Raw genomic sequence first — 16,348 nt, 5'->3', positions numbered from 1 at the left:
CCAAAGTGAATAACATCACATTTTCCCACATTATACTCCATCTGCCAAATGTTCGCCTACTCACTTAGCCTGTCTATATCCCTTTGCAGATTTTTTGTGTTCTCTTCACAACTTGCTTTCTCATCCATCTTTGTATCATCAGCAAACTTAGCTACATTACACTTGGTCCCTTCATCCAAGTCATTAATATAGATTGTAAATAGTTGAGGCCCCAGCACCGATCCCTGTGACACCCGACTAGTTACCGTTTGCCAACCTGAAAATGACCCATTTATATTGACTCTATTTTCTGTTAGTTAGTCAATCCGCTAACCATGCTAATATATTACCCCCAACCCTGTGAGCTTTTATCTTGTGTAGTAACCTTTTATGTGGGACCTTATCGAATGCCTTCTGGAAATCCAAATACACCACAGTCACTGGTTCCTCCTTATCCACCCTGCTCTTTACATCCTCAAAGAACTCCAGCAAATTTGTCAAACATGATTTTCCTTTCATAAAACATTTTGACTCTGCTTGATTAAATCATGCTTTTCCAAATATCCTGCTACTGCTTCCTTAATAATGGTCTCCTGTATTTTCCCAATGACCAATGTTAGGCTAACTGGTCTATAGATTCCTGCTTTCTGTCTGCCTCTTTTTTTTAAATAGGGCCGCTACATTTGCAGTTTTCCAATCCGCTGGGACCTCTCCAGAATCCAGGGAATTTTAGTAGATTACAACCAATACATCCACCACCTCTGCAGTCACTTCTTTTAAGACCCTAGGATGCAAGCCATCAGGTCCAGGGGACTTGTGCACCTTTAGTCCCATTATTTTACCGAGTATTTTTTCTTCAGTGATATTGATGCTTTAAGTTCCTCCCTCCCAATAGCCCCTTGATTAACCATTATAGGGATGTTTTCAGTGTCTTCTACCGTGAAGACCGATACAAAACATCAGTCAATCTGCAATCCATGTTTGTATTAAACAGGTGTCTGATACCTTGTTTGCTAGAGCAAATAGATTCACCACTTTCTCCATGGACATCCAGAAGCAGCAGGATAGGGTGCTGAGCTTTGCACAGATTGTAGGATTCCCCCAAACTCCAAGGTGACATTTAGCAACTTTAAAATTGAGCTGTTTAGCAATGATGGACCTGGTATTTCTTGAACTGAGCGGATTGTGTTTGCTTAACAAGTTGTTTGTTCATAATCCTTTTTTAAAATGATTTGTTTTCTTTCTAAAGTAAAATGCATACTTTCAGATTCATACAATCTGGGCTCTTTGATTTGGAAATAAGGAAGGAGGAGGGGGAAATCAGAGTTTATTTTCAAAATCTCTTAATGGTACAATCTACTCTTGACAATTCAAAGTCAATTTTTGTGCTTAAAAAAAAAATTGAATTATCTGGTCATTTGAAATTAAGTAATGTGAAGAACATAGGGAAGTAGAAATGTAGTGCTAAAACATTTGAATTATCAGAAAGTTTGAATTCAATGATTTTGGACCAAAAGAAGCAGATTGTAGTGGATTCTCTTTCCCTCCCCTACCCTCCTCCCACCTCACACCCCCTCTACTGATCTCTCTGGTTTATATGAGATATGTGGATAACTTAATTCAAGGAATTGATCGGAGGATGCACTGTCAACCTTGATGCCAATTAGCCAAAGAGGAATAAACAGAAAATCTACATTTCTGTATCATTTAATTCTTTCAGTATAAAACACCTGCAAGTTCCAGTGATGGAATTTTCCCAAAATTATTTGTGGAGGATTAAATATAATGGAAGAACAACAAAGTCCATGTGGAAAATGTAAAATATGTAATATTTTTCCACTGTTTTTTGTAAAATCCCAAAATAGATAGGAAAACAGTAATAGAATGGTAGCATAGTGGTTATGTTACTGGACTAGTAATCCAGAGGTTTGAACTAATGATTTTAGGTGAGGTGAGAGTGACTGCCCTTGACATCAAGACAGCGTTTCACAGTGTGACATCAAGGAGCCCAAGTAAAATTGAAGTCAGTGGAAATCAGGGGGAAAACACTCCACTGGCTGGAATCATACCTAGCACAAAGAAAGATGGTTGCAGTTGTTGGAGGTCAATCATCTCAGCCCCAGGACATCGCTGCAGGACAGTGTCCTAGGCCCAATCATCTTCAACTGCTTCATCAATGCCTTTCCCTCTATCATAAGGTCAGAAGTGGGGATGTTCGCTGATGATTGCACAGTGTTCAGTTCCATTCGCAACTCCTCAGATAATGGAGCAGTCCATGCCCGAATGCGGCAAGACCTGGATGATATTTAGGCTTGTGCTGATAAGTGGCAAGTAATATTCGTGCCATACAAGTGTCAAGCAATGACTATCTCCAATAAGCGAGAGTCTAACCAGCGCCCCTTTACATTCAACGGCATTACCATGGCCAAATGCCCCACCATCAACATCCTGGGGATCACCATTGACCAGAAACTTAACTCGACTAACCACATAAATACTGTGGCACCAAGAGCAGGTCAGAGGCTGGGTATTCTGTGGCGAGTGTCTCCCCAAAGTCTTTCCACTATAAACAAAGTACAAGTCAGGAATATGATGGAATATGATCCAGTTGCCTAGATTAGTGTAGCTCCAACAACACTCAAGAAGCACAACACCATCCATAACAAAGCAACCCATTTGATTGGCACACTGTCCACCACCTTAAACATTCACTCCCTCTGTCACCAGCATACCTTGGCTGCAGTGCATACTATCTACAAGATGCACTGTAGCAACGCACCAAGGCTTCTTCGGCAGCACCTCCCAAACCGACGACCTCTACCACCTAGAAGGACAAGGGCAGCGGGCGCATGTGAACATCACCTGCAAGTTTCCCTGTAAGTTACACATCATCCTGACTTGGAAATATATCACTGGGTCAAAATCCTGGAACTCCCTCCCTAACAGCACTGTGGGAGTACCTTCCACACTGCAGCGGTTCAAGAAGCAGCTAACTACCATCTTCTCAATGGCAATTAGGGATGGACAATAAATGCTGGCTTTGCTTGCCAGCAATGCCAACATCCCAGGAATGAATAAATAAATCCCACCACGGCAGCTGGGGAATTTAAATTCAGTTAATTAAATAAAATCTGGATTTTTTTTTTAAAGCTGGTGTCTAATCTTTTTCAGTAACACTCCTGTGAAGTGCCCTGGGTCGTTTTATTATATTAAAGGTGTTATATAAATATAAGGTGTTGTAATGGTGACCATGAAAATAACGGATAGTCCTGCAAACCCATGTGGTTCATTAATATCCTTCAGGGAAGGAAATCTGCCATCCTTACCTGGTCTGGCCTATATGTGATTGCAGACGCAGAGCAATGTGGTTGACTCTTAACTGTTGTCTGAATGACCGAGCAAGCCACTCAGTTGTTCCAAGCAGCTAGGAAAATCTTCATCTTATTGACTGCAGCGGTTCAAGAAGGCAGCTCACCACCACTTTCTCAATGGTAATTAGGTATGGGCAAAAAATGCTGGCCTTGTCAGCACGCCCACATCCAATGAATACATTTTTTTTTTATTGTTTTCTAAAATACTTAATCAAAAGCAGAGATACATCTACTGGACTTATCAGAAATATCTACTATTAGTTAGAAAACTTAAAATATGCCAGTAGGCGAAATGCCCCCTTTTAGAAACATAGAAAATAGGTGCAGGAGTAGGCCATTCGGCCCTTCGAGCCTGCACCGCCATTCAATGAGTTCATGGCTGAACATGCAACTTCAGTACCCCATTCCTGCTTGATCCCCCTAGCAGTAAGGACTACATCTAACTCCTTTTTGAATATATTTAGTGAATTGGCCTCAACAACTTTCTGTGGTAGAGAATTCCACAGATTCACCACTCTCTGGGTGAAGAAGTTTCTCCGCATCTCGGTCCTAAATGGCTTACCCCTTATCCTTAGACTGTGACCCCTGGTTCTGGACTTCCCCAACATTGGTAACATTCTTCCTGCATCTAACCTATCTAAACCCATCAGAATTTTAAACGTTTCTATGAGATTCCCTCTCATTCTTCTGAACTCCAGTGAATACAAGCCCAGTTGATCCAGTCTTTCTTGATATGTCACTCCCGCCACCCCAGGAATCAGTCTGGTGAACCTTCGCTGCACTCCCTCAATAGCAAGAATGTCCTTCCTCAAGTTAGGAGACCAAAACTGTACACAATACTCCAGGTGTGGCCTCACAAAGGCCCTGTACAACTGTAGTAACACCTCCCTGCCCCTGTACTCAAATCCCTCGCTATGAAGGCCAACATGCCATTTGCTTTCTTAACCCTGCTGTACTTGCATGCCAACCTTCAATGACTGATGTACTATGACACCCAGGTCTCGTTGCACCTCCCTTTTCCTAATCTGCCGCCATTCAGATAATATTCTGCCTTTGTGGTTTTGCCCCCAAAGTGGATAACCCCACATTTATCCACATTATACTGCACCTGCCATGCATTTGCCCACTCACCTAACCTGTCCAAGTCACCCTACAGCCTCATAGCATCCTCCTTGCAGCTCACACTGCCACCCAACTTCGTGTCATCTGCAAATTTGGAGATACTACATTTAATCCCCTCGTCTAAATCATTAATGTACAATGTAAACAGCTGGGGCCCCAGCACAGAACCTTGCAGTTCCCCACTAGTAACTGCCTGCCATTCTGAAAAGTACCCATTTACTCCTACTCTTTGCTTCCTGTCTGCCAACCAGTTCTCAATCCACGTCAGTACACTACCCCCAATCCTTTGTGCTTTAACTTTGCACGTTAATCTCTTGTGTGGGAGCTTGTCGAAAGCCTTCTGAAAGTCCAAATACACCACATCAACTCCCTTGTCCACTCTACTGGAAACATCCTCAAAAAATTCCAGAAGATTTGTCGAGCATGATTTCCCTTTCACAAATCCATGCTGACTTGGACCTATCAAGTCACCTCTTTCCAAATGCGCTGCTATGACATCCTTAATAATTGATTCCATCATTTTACCCACTACCGATGTCAGGCTAACCGGTCTATAATTCCCTGCTTTCTCTCTCCCTCCTTTTTTAAAAAGTGGGATTAGATTGACTACCCTCCACTCCATAGGAATTGATCCAGAGTCTATGGAATGTTGGAAAATGACTGTCAATGCATCCACTATTTCCAAGGCCACCTCCTTAAGTACTCTGGGATGCAGACCATCAGGCCCTGGGGATTTATCGGCCTTCAATCCCATCAATTTCCCCAACACAATTTCCCAACTAATAAGGATTTCCCTCAGTTCCTCCTCCTTACTAGACCCTCTGACCCCTTTTATATCCGGAAGGTTGTTTGTGACCTCCTTAGTGAATACCGAACCAAAGTACTTGTTCAAGTGGTCTGCCATTTCTTTGTTCCCCGTTATGACTTCCACTGATTCTGACGGCAGGGGACCTACATTTGTCTTTACTAACCTTTTTCTCTTTACATATCTATAGAAGCTTTTGCAGTCCGTTTTAATGTTCCCTGCAAGCTTCCTCTCGTACTCTATTTTCCCTGCCCTAATCAAACCCTTTGTCCTCCTCTGCTGAGTTCTAAATTTCTCCCAGTCCCCGGGTTCGCTGCTATTTCTGGCCAATTTGTTTGCCACTTCCTTGGCTTTAATACTATCCCTGATTTCCCTTGATAGCCACGGTTGAGCCACCTTCCCTTTTTTATTTTTACGCCAGACAGGGATGCACAATTGTTGTATTTCATCCATGTGGTCTCTAAATGTCTGCCATTGCCCATCCACTGTCAACCCCTTAATTATCATTCGCCAATCTATCCTCGCCAATTCACGCCTTATACCTTCAAAGTTACCCTTCTTTAAATTCTGGACCATGGTCTCTGAATTAACTGTTTCATTCTCCTTCCTAATGTAGAATTCCACCATATTATGATCACTCTTCCCCAAGGGGCCTCACACAACGAGATTGCTAATTAATCCTCTCTCTTTACACAACAGCCAGTCTAAGATGGCCTCCCCCTAGTTGGTTCCTAGACATACTGGTCTAGAAAACCATCCCTTATGCACTCCAGGAAATCCTCCTCCACTGTATGGCTTCCAGTTTGGTTAGCCCAATCTGTATGCATATTCAAGTCACCCATGATAACTGCTGCACCTTTATTGCATGCACCCCTAATTTCCTGTTTGATGCCCTCCCCAACATCACGACTGCTGTTTGGAGGTCTGTACACAACTCCCACTAATGTTTTTTGCCCTTTGGTGTTCTGCAGCTCTACCCATATAGATTCCCAAAGCGCTTTACTATTGTAGGCAGCCTTTTGAAAAGCAGATTGCAGGTGGAAAATTGTATCTAAATAGGGCAAATAAGATTCTGGATTTTATATATGTGACCAATGAATACAAAAAGGAGGTTTTAAATCTGTACTAGACGTTGATTAAACTACTGTTGGAGCATTGCATAGTGTTGAGGGCACTCTATTATAAAAAGAATATCGGAGCCATGGAAAATGGACACTACAGATTCACTCGGATGATGACCGGGATTAAGATATAAGAAAAACTTGCATTTATATAGCACCTTTTACAAGCATCGGATGTCCCAAAGCGCTTTACAGCCAATGAAGTACTTTTTTGAAGTGTCGTCATCGTTGTAACATAGGAAAAGTAGCAGCCAATTTGCGCACAGCAGGCTCCCACAGACAGCAATGTGATGATGACCAGATAATGTTTTCGTGATATTGATTGAGGGCTAAATATTAGTTAGCGTACCGAGGATAACTTCCCCTGCTCTTCTTCGAAATAGAACCATGGATCTTTAACGTCCATCTGAGAGTGCAAACGGGGCTTCGGTTTAACGTCTCAACTGAAAGACAGTTCATCCGACAGTGCAGTACTCCCTCAGTACTGTACTGGAGTGTCAGCCTAGATTTTTGTGCTCAAGTCCCTGCTCTTCTTCAAAATAGTTCCATGGATCTTTTACATCCACCTGACGTCTCACCGGAAAGACAGAACTTCTGACAGTGCAGCACTCCCTCATGTGTATCAACCTAGATTTTTGTGCTCAAGTCTCTGGAGTGGAACTTCAACCCACAACCTTCTGACTCAGTGGCGAGGGTGCTACAAACTGAGCCACAGCTGACACTGTGTTAATATAGTTAACAAGAGACGGGAAGGTTTTAAGAGGGTAAATAGTGAAAGATATTTTCTACTGGTCAATGAATTATTAGCAAGTAGGCATAAACTCATAAATATTTTCATGCAAAGGCTCGTTAGGATTTATAAAGCATTACTGCAATTAAAATTGAATCAATCACAAGGTTGAAGAAGGAATTGATTAACATTTGAAGAAAAATATTAAAGGAAGTAAGCCAATTAGATTTAAATAGTTAGGTCTGATAGGGGAGCAAACACTGGCACAAACATGATGGGCCAAATGGCCTCCCACCTGTACCAAAATGTCTCTGATTCTGTTTTACAGGGTTGTAAAGCCTCCACCATAACTAAATCAATTGCTGTACCTATTACAAACAAAACAAGTAATTTTATTTATGGGGGATTTGATGCAAATGCGCCATTTTCTCTGCTTGTATGCAGATTTGTTTATTCATTCCAATACTGCTGCAGCGCCTTAGTGTTTTGGTATAGTACTGTGTTCTGATGCCATTTTACAAGTTCCAAGCTTTGTTTTATTCAATAGGCTCCATTATCCAATGCATTCTTCAACAACATTCTCACTCCCCAGTTCAGCACAACCCCTCTCACTTTCGTGTTGTAATTTTCAAGTGCTTTCCAGCCTGTCTCCCTACCCCACCTAAGACTTATCTGACTCATCTTCCGGTTCAATCTTCTGTCGCCATCAGACAGTCTGTCTCATTTTCTGGGGTTAGATCTTACTGCTTTAAAGCTAATGATAGTTGCAGCTTCGATATATAGAAAAGCTGAAACAATGTTTTTTTATTCTTTTTTTCCAAAAAGGCTGGATTTTAGAACATAATTAAGATTAAATATAGCATAAAGCATGTCCTTTTAAAAGTCCTATAAAGAATTTTAAAAAATCTACTTCTACATTACTCTTGTTTTATGCAAGTTCATAGATTATGCAGTTTTAATATTAAAAAGCAATTTTAAAAATTAAAACTACAGTAGATTTCATAACCTCCTAAAACACTTGGTGCTCGTGTTTTAACTGGGGAAAGTACCCAAGTCCTTGTGGCAGCAAAACAAGAAGTCTTATGTCAGATATGTTCCTGTATCTTGCCTTATTAATAATATCTTAAGCCCACATTATTTTGTAAGCTATGAGGAAATCATAGCTAGGAGTCCAATGAAGTTTGGAGATTATGGTCTTAGTGGATGACCTAAATAAATTGTATTTGAGGTTTTCCTCTGTGGTTACAATCCTTTCTCTCAATAGAAAATAACGTCATAGAAAGCAATGAAATTAGTTTCACTTTTGTCTGCAAATGCGTAAAAGTGTTGACTTTACGTGAAACGAATCATTTGACCCTTATACATAGAAACATAGAAAATAGGTGCAGGAGTAGGCCATTCGGCCCTTCGAGCCTGCACCGCCATTCAATGAGTTCATGGCTGACCATGCAACTTCAGTACCCCATTCCTGCTTTCTCGCCATACCTCTTGATCACCCTAGTAGTAAGGGCTACATCTAACTCCTTTTTGAACATATTTAGTGAATTGGCCTCAACAACTTTCTGTGGTAGAGAATTCCACAAGTTCACCACTCTCTGGGTGAAGAGGTTTCTCCTCATCTCGGTCCTAAATGGCTTACCCCTTATCCTTCGACTGTGACCCCTGGTTCTGGACTTCCTCAACATTAATAAGAACATAAGAATTAGGAACAGGAGTAGGCCATCTAGCCCCTCGAGCCTGCTCCGCCACCCAACAAGATCACGGCTGATCTGGCCGTGGACTCAGCTCCACTTACCCGCCCGCTCCCCATAATCCTTAATTCCCTTATTGGTTAAAAATCTATCTATCTGTGATTTGAATACATTCAATGAGCTAGCCTCAACTGCTTCCTTGGGCAGAGAATTCCACAGATTCACAACCCTCTGGGAGAAGAAATTCCTTCTCAACTCAGTTTTAAATTGGCTCCCCCGTATTTTGAGGCTGTGCCCCCTAGTTCTAGTTTCCCCAACCAGTGGAAACAACCTCTCTGCCTCTATCCTGTCTATCCCCTTCATTATTTTAAATGTTTCTATAAGATCACCCCTCATCCTTCTGAACTCCAACGAGTAAAGATCCAGTCTACTCAATCTATCATCATAAGGTAACCCCCTCATCTCCGGAATCAGCCGAGTGAATCGTCTCTGTACCCCTTCCAAAGCTAGTATATCCTTCCTTAAGTGACCAAAACTGCACGCAGTACTCCAGATGCAGCCTCACCAATACCCTATACCGTTGCAGCAGGACTTCCCTGCTTTTGTACTCCATCCCTTTCGCAACGAAGGCCAACATTCCATTCGCCTTCCTGATTACCTGCTGCACCTGCAAACTAACTTTTTGGGATTCATGCACAAGGACCCCCAGGCCCCTCTGCACTGCAGTATGTTGTAATTTCTCCCCATTTAAATAATATTCCCTTTTACTGTTTTTTCCCCAAGGTGGAGGACCTCACATTTTCCGACATTGTATTCCATCTGCCAAACCTTAGCCCATTCACTTAACCTATCTAAATCTCTTTGCAGTCTCTCTGTGTCCTCTACACAACCCGCTTTCCCACTAATCTTTGTGTCATCTGCAAATTTTGTTACACTACACTCTGTCCCCTCTTCCAGGTCATCTATGTATATTGTAAACAGTTGTGGTCCCAGCACCGATCCCTGTGGCACACCACTAACCACCGATTTCCAACCCGAAAAGGACCCATTTATCCCGACTCTGCTTTCTGTTAGCCAGCCAATTCTCTATCCGTGCTAATACATTTCCTCTGACTCCGCGTACCTTTATCTTCTGCAGTAACCTTTTGTGTGGCACCTTATCGAATGCCTTTTGTAAATCTAAATACACCACATACAATTGACCTATTTTTTTCTTTTAAACGCTGCTACCTTAAAACCATTTTAGAATATTTTACTGTGATATGCAGAACCTTTCTGTTCTGCTATGCTGTGATGTATATGATTGGATGCTATTTTTTTAATCACTCAGATGTGATTATTTGGGTAACAAATATAACAGAAATTGAACAAGAACTGGTAATTGCATCTCATCCTGCTCTCCCATGTTAAGTCATGAGTGGCGTTAAATATAAAAGGAAGTATATTTGTAGTTGTGGGTGTGTGCAAGTGATGTATATAAATCTGCGATGGTGCTGTTCATGGCACATCAAAGGTTTAATAAGGATCGAAATATACCACAGGAAAGACAATTAATATTCTGCTGACGTATAGGTGTGTGTTTTTCTAAGGCTACAAAGTCTAATTGATAGAGTAAAGAGTGAGTGAGTTTGTACAGATGTTGACAAGTTGCAGACTCCGTGGCTGCAGTATTTTGTGATTCTGGAGAATTCCTGTATTTCTTTATAATTTTTCCTTCCTTTCCTCACGTCTCCTACTGCCCCCTCACTCCCATCACTACTCCTTCCTTTTCCACTTTATGCATCTACTAAAACCCCATTTCCTCCCCTCCCTCTTAGACTACCGTCACTCACCTTACTCTTAACCCTCAAAAGGGAACATAGGAACAAGAGTAGGCCATTGAACCCCTTGAGTCGGTGCTATCAGATTTTTGATGACTCCATTTTTCGTGGACCTGCAAACGGTGAGGAGAATCACCCTGCGCTTGATCGGCGTTTCTGCCTTTTCCAGCTCGTTCGCCACAACAAAGGCTTCCCAGTCATCACCCTCAACAAATCGCTCAAGAATACCAACGGCAGCTATAACTGCGTGAAAGTTCGTGATCTGTTACTCGTCGCCAATTATTACATTTAGAATAACTCCACAAGACTGTTGTGACCTTGGTCTCTTTATTGTAACTCCAGAGTGAGGAGGCAGCATGGTTGACTGCATTTTATACCTGCTGCCCAGGGTGTGCCGGTGACCCTTGTGTCTCCCACAAGTGCGCCCCCTGGTGACAAGTCTTAAACATTGGTAATGTTTACATACATAACATGCCCCTTGGTGACATCATCTGAAAACACAGCGTCAGTTTCCACATTTAGCTGATGACACCCAGCCCTACCTCATTATCACTTCTCTCAACCCCTCCTCGGTCTCTAATTGTCAGACTGCTTGTCCGACATCCAGTTCTGGATGAGCAGAAGTGTTCTCTAATTGAATATTGGGAAGACCGAAGCCATTGTTTTCAGTCGATCCGTTCCCTAGCCACTGAGCAGGGTGGATAAAGGGGAGCCAGTAGATATGTATTTGGATTTCCAGAAGGCATTCGATAAGGTGCCACATAAAAGGATACTGCACAAGATAAGAGCTCACTGGGTTGGGGTAATATATTGGGTCTAAAATTGCGGCCTCGCCGGGTCCGTACGAAGTGCGCATGGATCCGGCCAGCCGTTGCAAAAGCTGATTCTCGGTGCGCGATGCGTCTTTTCCGATCTGTCAAGATTTCCACGTACAGATCCTACGTATTCCTGGGAGAAGGATATGCGCGCGGCAGAGATTGGACCATTTGCCCAATTCATGCCCAGCGAATGTTCTTCAAACTTTTATGCCTGGTAAAAGCAGGCGCATACCTTACTTTTACCAAGCAAGTAAAACCATTAAAAAAAAAATTCCCAAATATATATTTTTTTCTATAACATTTAATTACATTTAATTTCACTTAATTTTAAATATGTGAGGAGTTTTATTTATTTATTATGCTGTGTTTGAGGGGTATTTCTCATTGATAGTAATGGGAACCCGTACAAACAGAGCTCCCATTTTTATCAATGAGAATACTGCATAGTGATTGGTCCAGGCCCACGTGACTCCAGCCCATACGTACATACGTGAAAGACATCTCCCCATGCGCTGCGCAGCGAATCTAGGCCTCCGACCGGAATCCTACATTCCTCTGGGACCATCAGGTGCTTTCATAGATTTTTTTGCGGTCGGAGGCGTTTGTTCGAAGGAAGACTCCAACCTCAATTTTACCCCATTAGCATGGATAGAGGATTGGCTAACGAACAGAAAAGAGAGTGTCAGGATAAATGGGTCATTTTCAGGGATCAGTGCTGGGGCCTCAACTATTTACTATTTATATTAATGACTTGGATGAAGAGACCAAGTGTAATTTAGCAAAATTTACTGATGATAGAAGGATGGGTGGGAAAGCAAGTTGTGAGGAGGACGCAAAAAATCTGCAAAGGGATATAGACAGGCAAAGGGAGTGGGCAAAAATCCAGATGGTGTATAATGTGAGAAATTGTGAGGTTATCCACTGGTAGGAAAAATTAAAAAGCAAATTATTATTTCAATGGGGAGCGATTAGAAAATGCTGTAGTACAGAGGGATCTGGGGATCCTTGTACATGAAACACGAAAAGTTAAAATGCAGGTACACCAAGTAATTAGGAAGGCAAATGGAATGTTGGCCTTTATTGCAAGGGGGATGGAGGATAAAAGTATAGGGAAGTCCTGCTACAACTGTACGGGGCATTGGTGAGACACATGGAGTACTGCGTATAGTTTTGGTCTCCTTATTTAAGTAGGGATATACTTGCATTGGAGGAGTTCACGAGGTTGATTCCTGAGATGAAGGGATTGTCTTATGAAGAAAGGTTGAGAAGGCCAGGCCCAAACTCATTGGAGTTTAGTAGAATGAGAGGTGATCTTATTGAAAGATAGAAGAATCTGAGGGGGTTTTATAGGGTAGATGCAGAGGGGATGTTTCCCCTCGTGGGGGAATCTAGAACTAGGGTCATTGTTTCACAATAAGGGGTTGGCCATTTAAAACGGAGATGAGGAGGAATTTCATCTCTGAGAGGGTCGTGAATCTTTGGAATTCTCTACCCCAGGGAGCTGTGGAGGCTGGGTCATTGAATATATTTAAAGTGGGGATTTTTGAACATTAAGGGAGTCATGGGTATTGGGAAGTGGGCAGATAAGTGCAGTTGAGGCCAAGATCAGATTAGCCATGATCTTATTGAATGGCGGAGCAGGCTCGAGGGGCCAAATGGCCTACTTCTGCTCCTATTTCTTATGTTCCTATCCCTCTCCCCAACTTCTGTCTGAGGCTGAATTAGACTCTTCGCAACCTTGGTATTCTATTTGACCCTGAAATGAGCTTTTGACCATATCCGCAGCATAACTAAGACCGCCTATTTCCACCTCCGTAATATCGCCCACCTCCGCCCATGTCTCAGCTCATCCGCTGCTAAAGTCCTCATCCATGCCTTGTTACCTCTAGGCTTGACTGTTCCAACGCACTCCAAGCATGGCCTCCCACATTCTACCCCAAGTAAACTAGAGGTGATCTAAAACTCGACTGCCCGTGCACTAACTCGTACCAAGTCCTGCTCACCCATCACCCCTGTGCTCGCTAACCTACATTAGCTCCCGCTTAAGCAATGACTCAATTTCAAAATTCTCACCCTTGTTTTTAAATCCCTAGGCCCTAAGCTCTGGAATTCTCTGCCTAAACCTCTCCACCTCTCTACCTCTCTTTCCTCCTTCAAGACGCTTCTTAAAACCTACCTCCTTGACCAAACTTTTGGTTACCTGTGCTAATTTCTCTTTATGTGGCTCGGTGTCAAATTTTTTGTCTCATAATACTGTGAATCTCCTTTGGATGTTTCACTATGTTAAAGGTGCTATATAAATACAAGTTGTTGTTGTTGTTTTACCCATTAACAGATTTGCCCAGTTTACTGTGGACAGTCTTGATCTCATCCTGTTGAAGTCGACTATACCCAAATCTAGAATCTTAGCAGCTGTTTCATATTTCTCTCTTAAACTCTACATTGTACTTGATCATGTTATGATCGCTATTGTATAAATGTTCATGCACGTTTAGGCTGTTAACTAAATCTGGCTCATTACTCATTACTAAATCTAATATGGCTTGCTCCCTTATTGCCTCTAGGACATATGGTTTTAGAAAACTATATCAGACTCACTCAAGAAATTCACTACCTTTCTGATTGGTGTTCGTCTGCTTATCCCAGTCATTATGAATGTTAAAATCCTCCATTAAAAGCCATTCTGTCTTTGAGACACGCTTGTCTAATCTCTGTATTTATACAATCTAGCACTTCACAGCTGCTACCAGGGGGCCTATACACAACTCTCACGACAGTCTTAAATCCCTTCCTATTTCTTAATTCTACCCATAAAGTCTCCACTGCCTGCTTACCTCTCATGGGGCCCAAGTTTCGGGTGGAGTTGCTCCTATTTTTTTGGAGCAACTGGTTTAGTTTGGAGTATCTTAGAAATCGCAATTCTCGGCATTTAGTTTGCTCCAGTTCTAGTGAGTTCGTTTAGTTTTGTTTTAGTTCAGTTTTTTTTCAAAAGGGGGTGTGTCCAGCCACTTAGGCCTGTTTTGCAGGTTTGACCTGCGAAAAGTTACTCCAAACTAACTTCGAACGGAGTAAGTGTCCACTTTTATAAGTTCTGAAAAACCTAAACCTAGAGTTAAGTTCAGTGCAGGCACAGCCAGAGACACGGGGTGGGAAGCATTAAACACAAAGGTCTAAAGCATTAAACACATCACTTAAAATGGCCTAAAACCTCTAGCGATGATATTTTGCTTTATATCTGTTGAGTGAGGACAGTTGTTTCTCTTTTATAAATAAGTAAGTGTAGGCTCCTAGCTGAGGCAGACACATCAACACCTAATTGTGACTAAGTTAATCCTTCGGAAAACATCATACCCCATTAGTCCAACCTATTACTTGAATAACTCATCTCGGACTAGATTATCTCTCATTTACAAGAACTGTTCGGCATTAACGTGCCTCTGTCAGGAACTGACTGTTAGAGTAACGTGAAACCCACCCTAACCCACCACTGTTTCCCACACCCCCAACAGCACTCTTTTCCCCCCCTCCCCCCCCCCCAACCCTTCGCTCCGTGTGTCCCTCCACATTCCTACACCCCCAACACCACTCTCTTTCCCCCCACCCCCAACCCAACCCCTCGCAGCCAGCAGCAGGACTGATCTGTGCATCTCAAATACTGTAGGTCAATCAGTCGCTGGCTTTCTCGGCCCAAGGACACCCATCCCACTGCAGCAGGAGTGATCTCCGAGCCACGACATCACCAAAACAGATTCTATGGTCATTATCACATTGCTTTACAGAAATTGGCTGTCGCATTTCCAACATTACAACAGTGGCTACTCTTCAAAAGTATTTAATTGGCTGTAAAGCACTTTAGGACATCCTGAAGTTGAGAAAGGCGCTATATAAATGCAAGTTCTTTTTTTTAGACTTAAGTCCACAGGAATGGTTCTCTGTGTAGCACACCTATTGAAAGTATTAACTCTTCAGGGGCACCCTCCTCTAACTTCCAAAAGACAAGCTTAGCTACCCAAAAGGAAAACCACACGACAATTGCAGAAAATACGCATTCAACTAGAACAGAAATAATATGGTGAGCAAGTCAACAAAGAATCTAATGGAAGATGGGCAGAATTATGATAGTTTTGATCAACCTCTGGTAAATATGGTGATGTTGCAAGGCTAAATCAGGTAGCAGAGGTGAGAGAAATCCAAATTGCTATCCTTTGTATTGTATGGATCGATCACCTACGCTATACAAATAAAGTCTGTTCTGTACACTCAGTGGGGGGGGCAGGGGGGAGAGAAGGAGGGGAGAGAGAGAGAGAGAGATGCTGGCTGGCCTTCATATCACCGGGGGGAGGGGGCGACTGAACGTGGCATCGGTGGTGGAGCGGGGAGAGAGAGAGAGAGCGCTGCTGGCTGGCCTTCATATCACCGGGGCGGAGGCGACCGAACACGGCATTGGTGGTGGAGGGTGGAGAGAAAGAGCTGCTGGCTGGCCTTCGTATCACCGGAGGTTGGGGGGGGGGGGGGCGTCGATTGCTTACAAACAGTAACACGGGCAGGACACTCCTGCAAGTTTTGGCGCTACTGCGCATACGCAAACACCGGACCCGACGCCACTGCACATGTGTGACACTGCCGGCGCAGGGCTGTAGTTCTGCCCCCCACTGTTTAATCTGCACTGCGCCAGGGCACTCCAGACTCTTCAGAACGGCCAGGATGGGGCCATTTTTTCCGGTGCCATTTCCAGCGCACAAAAACGGCGCATAAAGGGTAAGTACGCCAAAAAAATGGCTTGGCCAAAATTGGGCCCATAATATCCTCTCATCATTTAATTAATTTGATCCTTAATCATTAAAGCTATTCCTCCCCCTCTGCCATTTTCCCTGTCTTTCCTGTAGACCTT

The 16,348-nt window shown here is 42.8% G+C and overlaps 1 protein-coding gene and 1 long non-coding RNA gene across 2 annotated transcripts in view; one reads left to right on the top strand and one right to left on the bottom strand.

The window, feature by feature from the left end:
* Window positions 1–16,348, top strand: part of spidr (scaffold protein involved in DNA repair) — a 451,063-nt gene that overhangs the window by 296,096 nt on the left and 138,619 nt on the right. The gene's annotated exons all lie outside the window — the stretch shown is intronic.
* Window positions 1–16,348, bottom strand: part of LOC139275304 (uncharacterized) — a 162,341-nt gene that overhangs the window by 145,646 nt on the left and 347 nt on the right. The gene's annotated exons all lie outside the window — the stretch shown is intronic.

Source organism: Pristiophorus japonicus, chromosome 1 (assembly GCF_044704955.1).
Source record: "Pristiophorus japonicus isolate sPriJap1 chromosome 1, sPriJap1.hap1, whole genome shotgun sequence".
In the NCBI taxonomy this organism is placed as follows: Eukaryota; Metazoa; Chordata; class Chondrichthyes; family Pristiophoridae; genus Pristiophorus; species Pristiophorus japonicus.
Note: the sequence above shows the minus strand (reverse complement) of the source record. Positions and strands in the feature narration are given on the sequence as shown.